At 42.0% G+C, this 20,526-nt stretch overlaps 1 protein-coding gene and 1 long non-coding RNA gene across 3 annotated transcripts in view; one reads left to right on the top strand and one right to left on the bottom strand.

Moving 5' to 3' along the window:
• The window catches only part of hmga2 (high mobility group AT-hook 2), a 137,920-nt gene that overhangs the window by 83,373 nt on the left and 34,021 nt on the right, over positions 1-20,526 (top strand). The window lies entirely within an intron of this gene.
• LOC138745614 (uncharacterized) lies at positions 12,926-19,566 on the bottom strand. 2 transcript variants are annotated; one of them, XR_011346365.1, is made up of 3 exons: positions 19,509-19,566; positions 18,144-18,227; positions 12,926-13,161 (listed from the first exon to the last, which is right to left on the bottom strand). It is a non-coding gene; the product is annotated as an uncharacterized lncRNA (long non-coding RNA). The 2 variants fall into 2 exon arrangements; XR_011346366.1 differs by lacking the exon at positions 19,509-19,566 and adding an exon at positions 19,417-19,497.

The following is a 20,526-nucleotide window of genomic DNA, read 5'->3' as shown; positions in this document are numbered from 1 at the left end:
AATAATTCCTTTGGGCCATTACTGGGGAGCTTTGGACCACATCATCTCAGGAATGGATGTATTTGATCTGGTCTTCCCTGCTCAGTACTGAACCGAGACAACCAGTGAGATGCCTCATACACCTTACAACCTTTACCATGATCTACCAATCGATAATATCTGCCCCTCCCCATTATGTCATACACTTTGCCCTTCCATTGCACAATCTCACTCCCATTTTTCTGAAGTAAAACAGGAAAGGAAATTGGGGGTAAAAACACACCGAAATCCTGGAGGAACACAGCCAGTCTTGCAGTGTCCACAGGAGGTAAAGATATAAACTGTTATTTTGGGCCTGAGCCCTTCTTCAAAGTGTAAGCGAAAACAGGAAGGTGCCTAAATAAAGACTGAAGAGAGAAAGGCAGGCCAAAAGCCAAAAGGGTGTGAATTGGATATGATAAGAGGAAAGGTGAGAATTGATGTTGGCTCTGTGAAAGGAGACAGAGGGAAAAGGGATGAAAGAGAGAAATATTTTTTACACAGCTGCTGTGTTCCAGGAAATTATTCCCATTTTCTTGGAATACATGGTGTGTATAAAGCTCAGAACTGGAATGAGGGTGCTATTCCCATTCTGATGTTTTGCCTTTTAGACCCCTTGTCGATTTCCTGGAATGCCTGTAGTCTAAAGTGAACCGCAGGCATTCCATGAATAACAGGCTAATGAATAGGACATATCAATGACGCGTAAAGCGCACTCCCGGTACGCTGTCTAAACTCGTGTACAGAAACGGAGATTTGCGAACGACCAATGCCGAGATGTCAGACATTCTTCAAACCTGGTAAAATCTCACAAAGTCTATCTAAAAAAATGAGAGAGAGAGCTGGGGGAAAGGTAATGGGGGGTGGGGTGGGGGAGGGGGAGGGAGGGTTTTAACAGGAGCTGATGTTAATGCCATCCGGTTGAAGGATGCCCAGACCCAAGAAGAGATGTTTTTCCTCCAATTTGCAGGTGGTCTCAGTCTGGCAGTGCATGAGACCATGGACAGACATGTCAGCAAGGGAATGGGATTGGGGAATTGAAATGGGTGGCCACTGGGAGATCCACACTATTGCCATTGTGGTTGACGTAGCCAAGGTGTTCTCATGACTCCCATTGCTCCTTCTTGCACCCACTCCTCATCCCCACCTACTGTATCACTGCAGTGAATAGATGGTACAAGGCTCCATTGCCCCCAATCCCTTCCCTCTCATCCACAGTTCAGGCCCTATGGTTGTCAAACCATCCTTTCAAGTAACAAAATTTGCAGTTATTTCTTAAAGCCCAACTTTGTTGCTTTCTATAATTTCTAGGCCATTATTTACCGTACGTTTGCTTGTCTTTTTTTTAAATATTATTTTTCAATTTTTCCAAAAACTTAGTATCACATCTGAAAAAACAACTCTTTTTTTAGCGAGATTACACTTTCTTTTACCTCACTTCTCAGAGGTATGTCAGCTTACTTACAATTTCCTTCTCTCCCCCAAAAACTGAAAATTAAGCAACTAAAAGCACTTAAAGTAACAAACAGAAAAAAAAGGTAAAAAGAAAACTTTAGCGTTCCGTCAGTCTTTCTAATCTACTTCCTCTCCTTGTATGTTTGCTTCTCTCCTTCAATTTGGAATATTCTTGTGTTAGTGTTGTCTTTTTTTTCGAATCCATCTATCAGCTGCTATCTGCCGAATGATTCAGTGGACTGTTAACCAGATTTGCATCTCATTCCCTGGTTTTTCTTTGCTTTTCCTTGGAGTTTCTTTGATGCCTTCCTGTGACCCTGTTGCTTGCTGACATGGAATTCCAAACAGCAATGGCAGTTTGTTCATAGATTCTGTTCCCTGGATCCACGTGTTTTGCTGGCCTTGGAATTCACTTCCCATCCTTTCTGCTTCCAATTCCTTTGTATTTACACAGACTTAACATTTCCTTTCCAGCTTTATCTTACACAGACTTAACATTTCCTTTCCAGCTTTATCTTATCCGCATGAATGTGTCGGGAACCATTGGAGTCATTAATTGCCCGAGTCTGGCTCGCCACAGTCAGTGTTTCATATAGCTGGTGTAACATTGTACAACCTGATGGTTGGTCTCCCTTGCTGCCAATGCAGATAAAGAGATAGGGAGTTTATGGGAAAGGAGATGCCACTGCACGTGTTATTCAGGGTGAGTAAAATTCTAAAGCAATAATATTTTAAAATGTGATTATAGACCATTGACAAACTCAGCATCTACTGCTCATACTTCATTGCTGTCAAAGGGATCACAGGCTGCTGCGTTGCTTCTGGTGGTTTTCCCCATTGCTATTGGGAGGGGAGTTGAGGGATTGAGACCCAATCACAGTGAACGACTGGTAATTTATTTCCAAGTCAGGACAATTGCTGAGGGAACCTGCAGCCAATGGTCTTGCCTGACACCTGCTGCCCTTGCTGAAAGAGACCGAGGCTTTTGCAAGTTGCCCGGCAAGAAATTGGAATGCATTTTGCAGATTGTCTCTCCTATTTTTGCTGTGCATTGGTGATGAACTGAAGGAATGTTTGTGGGGGTGATGTTATAGGGGTTGCCAATCAAGTGGTGTTGAGTTTTCGAGAATTACTATGCCGTTGGGCACTCCTGCCTCCTCTGTGAAAGAGTCTGCTCTTCCTGTGTTGGGCTCATCAGTCACCAAAGAATACACAAAACCAGAGAGGCGGCCTACCACCCAAGGGAACAACTAAACAGAAGAATAAAACATCTTTCTATTTCTGTAGTGTGTGTGTGTTCTCAGCAACTTTGATATCACACCACATTATTTTGCATAATTTAAAGTTAACAGATTTCTAGTAATTCCTCATTGGAAATTGCCAGAGTGCAGGCCAATACATTAAAACAGCTAATATGTTAAAGCCTGTCTGAATGCAGTGTTATTTGTCCCCAGAGAATCTGTGTAAAACTTGACTTGGCCACTGGTTTAAGTTGTAATACTAGGAGTAATAGCGCCAAGAAATATTAAGCCGCTTGAAAGTGTGAGGAAGGAAGGTGGTAGTGTGCATGGATAAACGTAGTCTTGCAGCATGAAGCAGCTCTTCAGCCCATTATGTCCATGCTGACAATCAAGTAGCCGTTTACACGGCATCTGCATTTTGCCTCGCTCGTGAAGTAAATGCTACCACTGAGTTTATTCTGCGCTGACAGTGTGCATGCAGTGGCAAACGTTGCCCTCTTAATACGCATGAAGGGTTTTAGCCTGCAACGTCGACCATCCTTTTTCCTCCCACTGATGCTACTCGACTGACACAGAATTCCTCCAGCCAGTTGCGTTTAGCTAGTATACTTGAGGGCTGACAAAGAGGTAGAATTTCTTAGTAAATACTCTGAGCATGAGAATAAACTTCACAAGATAAAGGAACAGAAGCAGGCCGCTAGGCCCATCAAGTCTGTTCTATGAGTCTACACTAAGCTGAACTATGCTCGCACCTAGTTCCAATTTCCAACCTTTTCCCCATATCCCTTGAATCCCTTACTAATTAGATACTTATCAATTTCCTGTTTAAATTCTCCCAATGATCTGGCCTCCACCGCTGTATGCGGCAGTGAGTTCCACAGATCCACGGCCCTCTGACTAGAAGTTCTTCCTCCTCTCTGTTTTAAATGGATAACTTCTAATTTTAAGACTGTGACCCCTTGTCCTTGATTCATCCACCAAGGGAAACATCTTGTCAACATCCACTCTGTCAAAACCTTACAAAATTCGAAATGTCTCTATGAGATCCCCTCTCATTCTCCTGTACTCCAACGAATACAACCCAAAAGCTGCCAAAGATTCCTCATCGTTAGCCCTCGCATTCCAGAAATCATCCTAGTAAATCTCCTCTGCACCCTCTCCAACAACATCACATCCTTTCTTGTGGGATTTTGAAAAAAAAACCCAATTAAAATAAATGTAGACATACAGCATGTTTACAGGCTTTTTTGGCCCACAAGCCGATGCCGCCCAATCACACCCAATTTACCTACACTCCCGGTACGTTTTTGAAGGAAACCGGAGCACCCAGTGGAAACCCATGCATCCATGGGGAGAACATACAAACTGCATTACAGACAGCTCGGGACCCCAAGTATCGGTCGCTGGCGCTGTAACAGAGTCGCGCTAACCTCTGCGCTAAACGTGCTGTCCTTTTTAGTTTGGACCATCCACCCACACTGAGATTTTTATTTTTTTTTGTGGGGGGTTGAAGAAAGGAGATGATGGACCTTCCCTCAAGCCTTCCTGTATTTATATGTGTGTGTGTGTGTGTGTGTGTGTGTGTGTGTGTGTGTGTGTGTGTGTGTGTGTGTGTGTGTGGTGGGAGGGGGGGTTGATTGGGGGGTGGGGGGGTTATGTGGAGAGGAGATCTAATTTGTCTGTGCTTTTATTTGTTCCAGAATAGCTTGAGCTGCCAACAAAGAGAGCCTGTGCTCCCAGGAATTTTCCACATTCCACTCTGGAGTAGACATTTTTCATGGTCACAAAGGCTCTTTGGCAAATTCCCTCTAATCACTGAATGCACTCTTGGCTCTGATAGGTGCCTTTCATGGCAATGGCCTGCCATTTGATGGGGCAGGAGCATTAATGAATCCTTTCACGGTGAACAAAGCTCGGGAAACATTCCTCTGAAGATCACAAAGCTGCTGTTGTGGGTTTGACCGCTGCTGCTCTGGATACACATTTCTTAAGTAACAGAGCACGTAGACTTCATTCAGAGGAAATATGTAAGTTGTTTAGTTCAGTTCCTGCATTATACCAGACTGTTTTAATATGAGGAGAATTCTACACCAAAGGTGTTCTTTGAATTCTTATTGATGTCACACTTTATAGAAATAGTTGGTAACACATCTTTTATTGATATTAACCATATAACCGTTTACAGCACGGAAACAGGCCATGTCGGCCCCTCAAGTCCGTACCGGTTCACTTGAACAACTCCACTAGCTTAACTATAATAAATCTGATTGTGACATATTTTTCAAAAAAAAGTTGTTGGATTGATGAACTTAATTATGATTAGGGCATCATTGCATTGTTCAATGAGGTACCTCATTGCAATAAAGTTCATAAACATTTTGTTTTTATCTACCAAGAGCTTAAATCAGTAATAGCAGAGTAGCCTGTTGATCCATAAATACTGAAAATCTGGAAATGGGAATTCAAATGCTGCTTTACACATATTAAAATTGTACATTAATTAAACTGGCACTGAAAATAGTGGCGACTGTTGGCAGATTGATTGTCTTACATCCCATCCTGGCTCGCAATGAAAATCTGGTCTGTTGAGATGCCAAACTCCCGGCCCTATGATTGACTTGGCAGTGGCTGAGCAAGTCCCACAGATGTACCAACCACAAGATTCTAGGACAGTCTTTAATAATAAGGATGGCAGTGGGCACAAGGAGAAGTATTTGGCTCAGCCCCATCTTCACAAAAGTAAACTACGCATAACATTCTGGCCTAGCCAGATCCCGAGAATCTTGAATCAGGAGAACATTACCCAAATTCAGGTGATCATGCACTTATTTATGTTGAGAGAGTATCAATTGAAAAGCAGCGCTTGAAATAAATATTCTTTAACCTTTTGTTATTTAAAAAAAATCTTCCTCTGTTGGGCATTATTAATTTAATTGGGGAGGGAGAAGGGTGAGAATGTCCACTTGCTATTGAAATGGTGCCCCAAACAAAGTTTTTTTTAAAAATTATGCCAGGTCACCAAGTGAAGTGTATGCAAATAAGGCAAATCAATAGTGTGATAAGCTATTTTAAGGTTTCGACAACTGGGTTTTACATTGGCGATCTGCTTTTCAGCCACAAAGTATGTTTTTGGTACATTAAAGCTCCTTCTTTGAATTATGAGAAATTCCGTAAAAAAGGAACTATATGGAAGACTTGGCTTACGTAAAGGAGCGGCGTGGTTAGTGTGATGGTGTTACAGTGCCAGTAACCGGGGTTCATATCCAGCGCTGTCTGGAGGGAGGTTGTACATTCTCCCATGACTCCAGGTGCTCCATAGCTGGTTTCCTCCAAGACGTACAAGGGTTGGAGGTCAATTGGATGTAATTGGGTGGCACAGGGTCATTAGCTGGGAGGCCCTGTTACCATGCTATATGTCTAAATATTTTAAATCAAATTTTTTATATATATATATATATATATATATATATAAAACAAAAAGTGCAAGAACAAGAAAAATATACTGTACAGGTACAAAGTAATTACAATGCATCCTTGAATAAAAATGAACAGTCACAACTAATGATTAATAAACAGACAAAATTCAATATTATATCTCTTTCTGCAAAAAAAAAAGGAAAGGATAAAAAGACTAATTAATTTATCCTAAAATTATAACCCCTAAACTAAAAAGTATAAGCCACTGGGATGCCTTAAACCACCAAAAGGGTAACAGTACGTTGGTGAATTGCCTTATCTGTAAAGAAGTAAATTAAGGAAGAGAGTATAAACGTTTCATATGTTATATACAAAACAGAACACTATTGTATTATTCATTAAGCACTGAAAGTGGCCCACATTTTATCAACCTTAATTTCAGTTTTCAAAACATTACATCTAATCTTCTCGAGGTTCAAGCATGATAAGGTTTGGGTTGTCCAATGTGCATAACTGGGAGGGATAGAGTCCTTCCATCTTAGCAAAATAGACCTTCTAGCCATTAAAGTGGGAAAAGTTATCACATGGAAATACGACACCGATTATCGACTGCTCTCTATCACCACACCAAATAAGGCTGTAATGGGTTGAAGTTGAATAGTAACTGAGAAAATACAGGAAAATACATGAAAAATATCCTTTCAATAGTGATTTAATGCTGAACAGGACCAAAACTTATGAAATAAGGAAGCCACCCCATTACGACATCTGTCACATAAAGGATTGATAGTAGGAAAAATTGTAGCTAATTTATCTTTGGATAAATGTGCTCTATGAACTATCTTGAATAAGTGAATAACATGCACAAATGGAAAAGGAATGGACCAATTTTAAACAGTTGATCCATATATCCTTAGAAAGAATAGTTCGTAAGTTGCTCTCCCAAACACTCTTAATTTTATTCATAGAAATGCAATGTATTTCAGAAATTAATCCATAAATGAATCCTATTAAATCCTTTTGACAAGGATTTAACCAAAAAAAAAGTCAATACAATTACTCTCATGGGAGAATGGAAAAGTGGTAACTTGGTTTCTCAGTAAATCTAAAAAATGAAAATTAGGGAGATTAAATTTGTGTGACAAATGCTCAAAGCAGCCTCCTGCAAATAAGTAAAAAAATGATACCCTTTACTTTCCATTTACGAAAAACATGATGAAGGCAAGTTGGAGTAAAAAATAAATTATTAATAATCGGAGCAGATAAAGAAAAATAAATTTCAGTTCAAAACAGCGCCTGAATTGAAACCAAATCCATAATGAATTTTTTGATGACCGAACTGCCTATTAATTTATTCATCTTAAGCAAAGAAAACGGAAGGGGTCATCAAGTAGTGTAGCCAGAGCAAATTTGTTAAAACCTTTCAGCTCCATGGATCCCCATTCTGGGCTGTCCCCCAATTTATCTATGTAATGAATCCAGAAAATAATATATTTAATATTCTTCTTTGGCTTGGCTTCGCGGACGAAGATTTATGGAGGGGGTAAAAAGTCCACGTCAGCTGCAGGCTCGTTTGTGGCTGACAAGTCCGATGCGGGACAGGCAGACACGATTGCAGCGGTTGCAAGGGAAAATTGGTTGGTTGGGGTTGGGTGTTGGGTTTTTCCTCCTTTGCCTTTTGTCAGTGAGGTGGGCTCTGCGGTCTTCTTCAAAGGAGGTTGCTGCCCGCCAAACTGTGAGGCGCCAAGATGCACGGTTTGAGGCGTTATCAGCCCACTGGCGGTGGTCAATGTGGCAGGCACCAAGAGATTTCTTTAGGCAGTCCTTGTACCTTTTCTTTGGTGCACCTCTGTCACGGTGGCCAGTGGAGAGCTCGCCATATAACACGATCTTGGGAAGGCGATGGTCCTCCATTCTGGAGACGTGACCCATCCAGCGCAGCTGGATCTTCAGAAGCGTGGACTCGATGCTGTCGACCTCTGCCATCTCGAGTACTTCGACGTTAGGGGTATAAGCGCTCCAATGGATGTTGAGGATGGAGCGGAGACAACGCTGGTGGAAGCGTTCTAGGAGCCGTAGGTGGTGCCGGTAGAGGACCCATGATTCGGAGCCGAACAGGAGTGTGGGTATGACAACGGCTCTGTATACGCTTATCTTTGTGAGGTTTTTCAGTTGGTTGTTTTTCCAGACTCTTTTGTGTAGTCTTCCAAAGGCGCTATTTGCCTTGGCGAGTCTGTTGTCTATCTCATTGTCGATCCTTGCATCTGATGAAATGGTGCAGCCGAGATAGGTAAACTGGTTGACCGTTTTGAGTTTTGTGTGCCCGATGGAGATGTGGGGGGGCTGGTAGTCATGGTGGGGAGCTGGCTGATGGAGGACCTCAGTTTTCTTCAGGCTGACTTCCAGGCCAAACATTTTGGCAGTTTCCGCAAAGCAGGACGTCAAGCGCTGAAGAGCTGGCTCTGAATGGGCAACTAAAGCGGCATCGTCTGCAAAGAGTAGTTCACGGACAAGTATCTCTTGTGTCTTGGTGTGAGCTTGCAGGCGCCTCAGATTGAAGAGACTGCCATCCGTGCGGTACCGGATGTAAACAGCGTCTTCATTGTTGGGGTCTTTCATGGCTTGGTTCAGCATCATGCTGAAGAAGATTGAAAAGAGGGTTGATGCGAGAACACAGCCTTGCTTCACACCATTGTTAATGGAGAAGGGTTCAGAGAGCTCATTGCTGTATCTGACCCGACCTTGTTGGTTTTCGTGCAGTTGGATAATCATGTTGAGGAACTTTGGGGGACATCCGATGCGCTCTAGTATTTGCCAAAGCCCTTTCCTGCTCACGGTGTCGAAGGCTTTGGTGAGGTCAACAAAGGTGATGTAGAGTCCTTTGTTTTGTTCTCTGCACTTTTCTTGGAGCTGTCTGAGGGCAAAGACCATGTCAGTGGTTCCTCTGTTTGCGCGAAAGCCGCACTGTGATTCTGGGAGAATATTCTCGGCGACACTAGGTATTATTCTATTTAGTAGAATCCTAGCGAAGATTTTGCCTGCAATGGAGAGCAACGTGATTCCCCTGTAGTTTGAGCAGTCTGATTTCTCGCCTTTGTTTTTGTACAGGGTGATGATGGTGGCATCACGAAGATCCTGAGGCAGTTTACGTTGGTCCCAACAAAGCTTGAAAAACTCATGCAGTTTGGCATGCAGAGTTTTGCCGCCAGCCTTCCAGACTTCTGGGGGGATTCCATCCATACCTGCTGCTTTGCCACTTTTCAGTTGTTCGATTGCCTTATATGTCTCATCCAGGGTGGGAACCTCATCCAGCTCTAGCCTTAGGGGCTGTTGAGGGAGCTGGAGCAGGGCGGAATCTTGGACTGAGCGGTTGGCACTGAAAAGAGATTGGAAGTGTTCTGACCATCGGTTGAGGATGGAGATCTTGTCGCTGAGGAGGACTTTGCCGTCTGAGCTGCGCAGCGGGCTTTGGACTTGGGGTGAGGGGCCGTACACAGCCTTTAGAGCCTCGTAGAAACCCCTGAAGTCGCCAATGTCCGCGCTGAGCTGTGTTCGTTTGGCGAGGCTAGTCCACCACTCATTTTGGATCTCCCGGAGTTTGCGCTGAAGATGGCTGCATGCGCGACGGAAGGCTTGTTTCTTCTCTGGACAGGACGGCTTTGTAAGGTGAGCCTGGTGGGCAGCTCGCTTCTTTGCCAGCAGCTCCTGGATTTCCTGGCTGTTTTCGTCAAACCAGTCCTTGTTTTTCCTGGAGGAGAAGCCCAGTACCTCTTCAGTGGATTGCAGTATGGTAGTCTTCAACTGATCCCAGAGGGTTTCAGGGGACGGGTCCGTGAGGCGGGTTGCAACGTCGAGCTTTGCTTTGAGGTTTAATATTAATGACCCAATAATGATGTCTCAGGTTAGGCAAAGCAAAACCCCCACCTTTTTTTGATTTTTGTAAATGAGATTTATTCAACTTTGGACACTTCTGGTTTCAAATATCTGAAGAGATAATAGATTCAACTGAATCAAAAAATTTCTTTGGTATAAAAATCGGAATTGCCTGGAATGAGTATAAAAATTTAGGCTGAACATTCATTTTGATGACGTTAATTCTACCAACAAGCGACATAGAGAGGGGGGGAATCATTTAGATAAGATTTCTTTCACATGTCTGGAGGACTGAAGTTTTCTTTGAGAAGATGTTTAAATATTTTAGAAACTTTAACCCCTAAATCTGTATGTCTAAATTTAAATCTGACTTTATGTAAATTCTCCTATAAGTTTTAAAAAAAATCAAGATAATAAGAAACTGTTTGTTCTATTCATTAACAACTGGGTACAGTATATATACATAAGTTTAACTATGAATAATGTAAAGGCAAATATTTGATGAATTAAAACATTTTATCGCGTGCATGCAAAGTAATGAATTCATTTTAGAGAAAGGATGTTTCTGATTTATGGAAAAATAGACTCCGAAATGAAACCTAGGAACTGTCTGTATTTCAAAGCTTTAGTGAGAGCAAGAATAAAGTATGGTAATTTTTTGCTCTGCTTTTCTGTATCAAACCCCAAGCTAAGTCTGATTTGCCCTTCCAACCTGGGGCTGGATGACCTCTGATGGTTGCCAGGACAGAAACAACTCAACATTTTTAAAAAAAAGTTATAATCCCCATGTTCAAATCTTGAGACAACTTTGTGATTCCTGATCCCTGTATCACCTCCTCCACCCTTGAAACATTTGAAGAGATGTATATTTGAAGTTCATTCTCTGCATTCCTTCAACCCTGACATCTGGGGTATCCCTGACCTCTTTCACCCCACTCTTTCACAATTAATAGAACATTATTCAGCAGCCTGAGTTGCTCGTGTCTTTTCTCTTTTCCATTTTTACAAAATTCCTTAAAATTATATTCTTTCAGTCCCTTATTTTTAAAACAAATTGATTTCAAGATACTGCATGGTAACAGCCCCGTCTGGCGCACGAGCCCATGCTGCCCGAATACACCAATTAACCTGGAAACCCTGCACGATTTTATGAGGGGTGGGAGTAAACCAGAGAACCTGGAGAAAATCGGCGCAGACATGGGGAGAATGTACAAACTCCTAACAGACCGGTTCAGATTCTGACCCGAGTTGCTCGTGCTGTGATAGCGTTGCGCTGGCCATGGCGCCTTAAAGTCTTTCCAGTTTAATGTTAATTACCTTATTCCAATTTGTGAAATACTATTGAAAGCTTTCCTAACTTCAAGGAAGTTGTGGTAATGCTAATTTTAAAATGGTAATGATTTCTATACTTGATTAAATACCGTATTCAGTTCATATCTAATTGCTTGACGTACATATTTCCCACCCAAATTAGGATAAAGACTCCAGCATGATGAAACTGCCAAGTTGATGTATCTGCACCCACTCATCTCCTTCATCCCAACTCTGTGTTCACCAAGATAGCTTAAACAAATTGCTTCTCAGAAATGTCAATTAATACATGTTTTGATCAGTTAACTTCATGCAGGCAGCTTTCTTTTTTGTACAATGGATGTCAGATAATAGTTACAGCACTGAGGCATTGATTTAACTTGGTGAGTTGTTTTCTTTCATGTTTTGATGCAAAACTTTTTAAAAGTAAAACTCTTATTATCTTTTTTTAATGACTGCAAATACTTGGAGCTCTTGTGCAAGGTTGCCCTTCCAAGTAAGATGATAGATCCCACAGTCAATTATGGCTCATTTCCATCAAAAATGGTAATGTAAGCAGACACTGGCAAAGCCTTTGAAGTTTAATTCTTGATTGCATCTAATCATCTTGCTTTTGTTGTTAAACTGCCAACCATAGCCCTGCAGTTATAAAGCATATAGGGAGTAGTTGTCAGGTCAAGTTTAATGATGATTGAAGGTGGGTTTCCCTTGGTGGTTTTGCAGTCTCCAACAGAACACCAAGAGGTCACGCTAAAGGTCAGCGTAACTGGCTGCATGCTCCATCTTTGTACGGATTTATTTTTCTGTAAGCTACGCAAGATTGGATTTGGGGGTGGGGAGCTGTAAAAGCACCCCGCACCAAGTGAATGAAAGCACATGTATGATCCGTTCTGGGGTAAAACTGTGAACAGGAAAGCATTGGAATTTGGGGAAAGATGAGGCATTGCATCTGCTATTCAGTGTAATAAACTGAAAATCCCAATGTTCACGGGTCAGTGAGTTAGGAAGTCACAATGGCCATACAAATAACTGTAGAATTGATGAGAAATTGTACAGGGGCTGTCTGAGGTGTGCTTATAAATCTACAAGTTAGACTGAACAAGGAGTTGTGCAAGTGACAGTATGATCTATTCTCAGTAAAAAATAAATTCTAGTAAAATCTAGCCGTGTTTCTGCACGTATATTTTGAGTGGATGTTCAGCGTGCTGCAACTTCAGTAGCTGTGTGCTCACAATACTTTGCGAACTGAGCGTGACCTTTTGCTCTTTGTATGGAAATATTTTGGAGCTAAGGTCTGTAAAGATTAGTTTCATTGAGGTGAAAATAAATAGATTTTTACATTGATCCCATTCTGATGATTCCACCTAAAGAGCTTCCAAAGAACTGCAAAAGCTTAAATATTCAGCCTGATCAGGCAACCCAAATATATATATTTCCAGTATTTCATACCTCGATAATGATCACCTTTTGGAACTGCTTAAAACTTCAGTTGAGTTTTATGGCTACATACAAGCAGTTCTAAATGACTGGTGAAAGGGAAGAATATATCTATCAAGTGAATAACAATGTTGAATCACAGACAAATGAAGATTTAAACATGCACCGCTAGTTTGTTTTTGTTTAATATATTTCAAAATGCGAAGCTGGGTTCTTTGTGCAGCCCTAGTGTAACTTGTTCTGTATTTTAACTTAGCTTCCTGAAGAGAGGATAAGTTTTTTTTGAATGGCCTCAAAGCTGGTCATTACTGTGATGGTTGTTGCACATTCACCTGCCGGAGCAGTTTAATATCTCACCTCAGGAGTATGCTGCTTCTTCATTTGAGCTGAACAATGACCTTTGCAGATCCTGTGCATAAATAAATAAAGATGTCTGTTGTTTGGTGCTGAATTTTACATAATTGAAGTAATAATTAGAATAGTTTTGCCTGATTTCTGTGATTGTTTGTGTATTGCAATGCCAGCAATTTTCGACCTAGAGTGAAATGGCTTTTTACATTTTATCTTCTACTGCTCTCTGCGCAATTGGTAATGCCATCGAGCTTTATGGTCCTGTGGGACTTACCTGCTTTCCTTTACAATGCTGTTTCCCCTCTGAATTGTCAATCAGCCTTTACTTGTTTCCTTTATCAGACCCTGATCCGGCTTCTTTTCACCATAAATAAAAATAGTGAAAACATTTAGATCAAGCACAATCTGTGGTCAGAGAAAGACACTTCCACCTTTTGGGTTGAAGACTCTGTCACAAATGGAGTGGGGGGGGGGGTGGGGGGGGGTGGGGGGGGGAGAGAAAGAGAAAACAGGTAAACGAGAGAGAGTTCAGAATCTGGAAAGCTGCAGCCACACAAAAAATTACTAGAGCAACTCAGTAGATCAAGCAGCATCCATGTGAGGCAAACAACAGTCAAATTTTTGGGCTAAGCCATTTTTTTTTGTCTTCCACGGCTGCTTGCTGACCCACTAGAGTTCCTCTGACGTGTGTGGCAAGAGAGAAAATAGAAATTTGTTTTTGATCTAGCGTGTTAACTCTATTTTCTTTATCTTCACATGCTGCCTAATCTACTGGATGTTTTCAACACTTTTCACATTACCACAGCACCTGCAGTTTTTAAACAAAAAAGTTCATTGTCACGTGATAATCTGCATAGCTTTGCAATGGTATCTTATTTGAAGATAAACTGAAGAATAAATTGATAGACTTGCGTCTTTTTCTATTTCTGACAGTGAGTGCTCCATTCTTTCAGTAGCTTGTTTGGACTATGACCATTGTCCATTACTACGTTGTTCCAGTTTTCTGCATGTGTTCTAATTGACGAGGACTTGAAGTGTGGCAGAGACTGAGTACAGAAGACTTGATGTAAAGTTGTGCTCAGTCCTTATTTTGCACTTGAATGAACTGGCTCATTCCACCCACCCCCATGGCTCCATCCCCCCCCCCCCCCACTCTCCCCCACAATCCTCTGCCATCCTCTTCTGTTTGTACTGGTTACAGCCATTAACTGATGTATGAATTTTAGTTTCCTTCATGTTCATAATTTTAGATCAGTTTTCCCATCTCTCACAAGAGGAATCATTTTTCCTTATCTGGATGCAACTTGTATTACCTCTGAAACTGCCCTAACGAATCTAACATTGGTTTTTAATTTAAAGTGTAAGGAGTCTCTGTTTTATATAAATGGTTTAATTCCCTCACCATTCAGAAATTGGAATACTGCTGATCTCCAGGTTCAGGCCAGCATATTTCATCCTGTATTGGTTTTCGAATTGGTAATTCACTGTGCAGGTACAATAGTGATTCCTGCGATGAGTCGAGAAGATCTGAATAAGCTATCCCGTGCTATTCTGGGCTGTAATTGTCTGCACAGATAAGAGCGCACAAGTATTTTTACATTGGTAAGTGAGGCCTTTGACTCACACATCACATTTTCTGCCATGAGTATGAAGTAAGAGTTAACTGCTGGTTTCCCTATATTCTGGACCATGGTACTGAGATTGCAGTTTAATGTAGCACTGCAGCATTAAGGGCAACACAGATGCCACTAAGATTGGAAGTGTTGTGGACAGCAGAGAAGGTTTTCCAAGCCTGCAGAGGGATCTTGACCAGCTGGAAAAATGGACTGAAAAATGGCAGATGGAAATTAATGCAGACAAGTGTGAGGTGTTGTATTTTGGAAGGACAAACCAAAAAAGGACATACATGGTAAATGGTAGGAAAGTATGGAGAGTGGTATACACTCTGGGAATACAGATACATAATGCCCTTAAAGTGATGTTGCAGGTGGATGGGGTTGTAAAGAAAGTTTTTGGCATATTGGCCTTCGTAAATCAAAGTATTGAGTACAGGAGTTGGAATGTTATGTTAATGTTGTATAAGCCATTGTGAGACCAAATTTGGGGTATTATGTGCAGTTTTGATCACCTAACTACAGGAAAGATATCATTAATATAGAGTACAGAGAGAATTTATTAGGACGTTGCCCGGACTTCAGGAACTGAGTTCTTTCTTCTTTCTTTGGCTTGGCTTCGCGGACGAAGATTTATGGAGGGGGTAAAAGTCCACGTCAGCTGCAGGCTCGTTTGTGGCTGACAAGTCCGATGCGGGACAGGCAGACACGGTTGCAGCGGCTGCAGGGGAAAATTGGTTGGTTGGGGTTGGGTGTTGGGTTTTTCCTCCTTTGCCTTTTGTCAGTGAGGTGGGCTCTGCGGTCTTCTTCAAAGGAGGTTGCTGCCCGCCAAACTGTGAGGCGCCAAGATGCACGGTTTGAGGCGATATCATCCCACTGGCGGTGGTCAATGTGGCAGGCACCAAGAGATTTCTTTAGGCAGTCCTTGTACAGGGAACATTACAGGGGAACATTAAACAGATTAGTTCTTTATTCCCTTGAGCATAGAAGAATGAGGGGAAATTTGATAGAGGTATTTAAAATTATGAGGTGGATAGACAGAGTAAATGTAGATAGGCTTTTTCCAATGAGGATAGGTGAGATACAAACCAGAGGACATGGGTTAAGAGTGAAAGGGGAAAGATTTAGGGGGAGCATAAGGAGGAACTTCACACAGAGAGGTGGGTGTGCGGAACGAGTTGCCAGCTGAAGTGGTGAATGAGGGCTCAATTTTAATATTTAAGAAGAATTTGGACAGGTACATGGATGGGAGAGGTATGGAGGGCTATGGAGTGGGACTTGGCAAAAAAAAATGGTTCAGCCCAGATTAGAAGGACCAAAGAGACCTGTTTCTAACGTGCAATGTTCTATATTTCTGCAAGTTGTTTATCTTTATCTTCGCTATATAAAGGACACTGTTTGACCTGCTTAGTTTCTCCAGCATTGTGTTTTTACTTCAACCACAGTGCCTACAGATTTTCATGTTTCACTTCTTGACGTCCTTTCTCTATGTTTCTGAGTTTTCTATCTCGCGATGAGATTGAGTGGAGGGATTGCTTGACCAGAAGGAAGAAATAGCAACTTAAAAGACAGAAATCAACTTTCTCTGAGAGAGAGTGATTAGCAGGAGATGGAAAGAACCATTGAGCACTTAAATGCCAGAGTGACTTTGTCATAAAGCACAGAAGCACATAAAGCACTTTGACCCACCGATTTCATGCTGCCCATCAAACATCAATTTACATTACTCATTTTAATCCCCCCCCCCCTCTATTGTTACCTTCCCAGATTTTACCATTCACTAAGGGTAATTTATAGCGATCAATGAACCTACTCTAACCTGAATGACTTTGAGATATGGGAAGAAACTGGAGCACCCAGGGGAAACACACACAGTTGCAAAGAATATCAATCTCCTCACAGGCAGCACCAAAGGCTAGGGATGAATCCTGGTCATGGGAGCCGTGACGTAGCTGGACTACTGTATGGCCCTCATTGTACCAATCCTATCCACCGATCCGAAACAAAAACTCCTTTTGAGGTCTAGGTCTGATTAATTTCCACAGTTAGAAAGTGGAATATTTGATTCCACTGCTTGTTATATTTTTTATTTCAGAATAGCATTTCATACATAAAGTCTTGCATCTTGGCAGAAGTAATTAATAAAGGAGGTCGGAATGTCATTGTTAAAATCTTTGTAGTTCATTAGGCATTAGAGAAATTGTATGCATAACTGTTGATCAACTCTCACCAAAGTTACTGCACACAATAATGAAGCTGTACACCTTCCACTCCTTATTTTCTTTTTGCTGGTCGTGAACAGCGAACAATGGACTTTGCAGTGTGTCGCAGAGATTCTACTGTAACTGGTGCAGAAATGCGGGTCATATTCTCGTGATCTCTTTACTCACAAGGTACTCTTAGATCAACGCCATTTTATAGCTACACGGTCTTTTAGTCTCCAAAGGCAGTGACCATGATGAGGAGCCATCGATTGCCCTTGAAAACGATTGAAGAATATTTGGTTTTGCATTTCGTTGTGTTTACTGATTTAAAAACATCAAATATCATCGTTCTGATCAGATTCGATTTACCATTGTTCCAATTAGCAGCACTTCTTGCCTTAAATTTTTCATTGGAATTCTGCGGGAATTCCTCAATTCATATAATCTGGCTTTCGCATTTATTCCAACAATGCTGCGGAAACAGTTTGAAAATATTTCTTGTATGTTTTCTAAATGTGAATAAATTGGTGCAAAACCTGTCCTCTGCTACAAGTTATGGAGCAAATTGGTCATCTCCAGCTGTATTTTCTTAAGTTTAAAAATTAATGATCTAGAAAATTGATTGCATGACATTGTGTATTGTAATGCCATGCAATTGAAAATGTGCTTAGATAGAGTGACAGAGGAGTAATCAAATCCAGGCTGAGTTACTTCAGAAACTCATTTGAGTTCTTCCTGTCTGAATTGTGCTTGCAGTTCCAATCATGCCTTCCTCACCCAACTACCCTTGCCCCTTGATCCTCCGAGGCCCTAGCCCTTTGATCCAATGCAAGATGTAGCAGCCTCCATGCTGGATGAAGCCATCCTCTGAGATTCACTCCACCTTTTCCTCCCTGGCCAACCTCACTCATTGCTGACGTGGCCCCCTTTATGTTGGTGAAACCAAGTGGAGACGAGGTGATCATTTTGAGGATCACCTGCACTCTGTCTTCCATGGTCATCTAAGCTTCCGGCCACGTTTGAATCCAATGCTTCTCCAACTTTCATAATGACCTGTCTGTCCTCAGCGTTTTTTTTTCTCTCATGGCTTTGGGAAGGGCAAACAAATACTTGGAAACAAAATCTCATATTCCACTTCATACCTTACAACCAATGTATGAATATTGAATTTTCCATTCTCAGGACACCCACACCCTCTGGTGCTCTCCTCCACGCATACTCACCTGTCCATCTAGTTTTCCTCTTCCTTTATTCCTTCCACCCACTTGTTTCCACCTGCCCAATGTTCCTTCCTCTTCTGGTTCCACCTGTTGAGGCATCAGGCATTAGAGAAATTGAGTCCGTTACTGTTGGTCAACTCTCACCAAAGTTACCACACACAGTAATGAAGCTGTACACCTGTCCCAGACCCCTCTCCCTTATCTGGCCCCACCTATCACCTACAAGGCACAGTCCTAAACCCCTCTCCCATATCTGACCCCACCTATCACTTACAAGGCACGGTCCCAAACCCCTCTCCCATATCTGACCCCACCTATCACTTACAAGGCACGGTCCAAAGCCCCTCTCCCATATCTGGCCTCACCTATCACCTACAAGGCACGGTCCCAAACCCCTCTCCCATATCTGGCTCCACCTATCACCTACAAGGCACGGTCCCAGACCCCTCTCCCATATCTGGCCCCACCTATCACCTACAAGGCACTGTCCCAGACCCTCTCCCAGATCTGGTTCCACCCGCCCAACATCCTCTCCACCTGGTTCCACCTATCACCTACCAGCTTCCATCCTACCCATCTACACACTGCTATTTCCAGGCATTCTCTCCTGTTCCTACTTAGTCCTGATTTCGGATCTTGACCTGAAATGGCCTGACACCTTTCCTCCCATAAATGTTGATAGAACCACAGTTCTCTGAGGGTCCTGTCTTTGTTCTGAATTCCACAATTTGCTGTCCCTTGTTGGACGATTATTCCATCGTGACCCATGGAATAAGGCCTTCAAATTTGGGCATATTTGCTGTTAGCAGATTGAAATGGTCAGGAGCATCGACCACATGGCACTGGAATATCAGAATTCTACATTTTCTGGACCAGTGCTAATTGTGGCCATTTATAATTGCTGTAAGGTATATGGATAAGAAGAGGCAGCTTGCTACTTCACTCCATTTTGCTTAAATGATTGCGCTATTTGCTTCTGGGCTCTGCCTGTTTTGAGGCCAAAAAAAAGGGTGGAAAGGTAGAGTAGGTGAGAAAATTTGGAAAATATTTGCGGTAAGTTTCAGGCCTTTGTCCACGACCCTCAACGGAGAGTGAAGGTTAACATTCAGCAAAAACTGGGGAGTTGCGAGGAGGGGTGACGGGAGTCAGAATTGATGTGGGAAGGTGAGAAGAGGAGGAAGTGATAGGGCAGGGGAAGGATGGGGAGACTCCAGGGGCTACAGTCTCCCTGAAACTGCTCTGCCACTTTCGGTGTCCTCCTTCCCTGCCTCCCCACCTCTTATTTCCTATCTTCAGTGATTTTTTAAAAAAGTGAAAGGAAAATTTAAGACAATAAAAATAAGAAATAGGAGGAGCAGGTCACTCCACCTCGAGCCATTTCTTCTCAACATGATGATGGCTGGACTGATTGTAGCCTCCACTCCACATTCTCTGGTAACATTCTATCCCTTTGTTTTTCCAAGAACCTATCTATCTCTACTGTGAAAACCACCTTTGAGGAAGTCTATTCTCTCCACCCAGTAAAGACCCTCAAGATAACCTCCCAATCCAGGAAGTAGTCCAGTAAGCCTTCTCTCAGAGCAGGGTAAAGTGGGATGTGAGAAAAGAGATAGAGGAACAGCAGCATACAGATGTGAGGCAGGTAATGGAGTTGCCGTGTTTTCTATTTGACCCTGTGATTTTTTTTTAACCAGTACATCCTGTCTACGAATTCTGCAGTGGAAGTTTCCATCATACATTCCTTAAAATCTACCCATTACCACGAGGTTATTCTAACTATTACCTCTTAATGTGACATGGTGTTAAACTTGATTTGATAACTTTCCTTTAACGACCTTTGCATTAAAAGAGCTAATTAAATGCAAGTTGTTAATTATTTGTAAATGAGCTGCAGAAAGGAAACTTAAAAATTTCAAACGAATAATGATAATGTCTGACTTTAAAATGGAGGCCAATTACACTTTGGCCTAATTGGCCTCTGATGTCTCAGCCTGCATTTCCTGATCCTGCATGCTTTAACTCACACAGGGCTCCCAGAAGGTGACTACCAGTTGATAAGCAGACAAAACTACATCATTGTCACAGACGGTGAATGTGATGAATGCAAAGATGGGAAAAGGCAACCTATTACATGCCACCCATTCAGAAATAATGTAGCTCCATGCGTCATATGCCTGGCCTTTAATCATGGCATATCCTGGAAAAGGGAAATTAGAGAAAAATAACACAAAGCTAATTTGGGGAAAAACCTGGTATCTGTCAACTTGTCAAGACTTTTAGGAGATGGGCAATACTATTATAACTAACACTTTCTTTTCTATTATTTGGGAACTGCATAGTTGCTTTTTATAGAATCAAAATCAATCCCTACCCACCCTGTGTTCTG

The sequence above is a fragment of the Narcine bancroftii genome, chromosome 11, assembly GCF_036971445.1.
Source record: "Narcine bancroftii isolate sNarBan1 chromosome 11, sNarBan1.hap1, whole genome shotgun sequence".
NCBI lineage: Eukaryota > Metazoa > Chordata > Chondrichthyes > Torpediniformes > Narcinidae > Narcine > Narcine bancroftii.
This window is presented reverse-complemented; position numbering and strand designations above follow the sequence as displayed.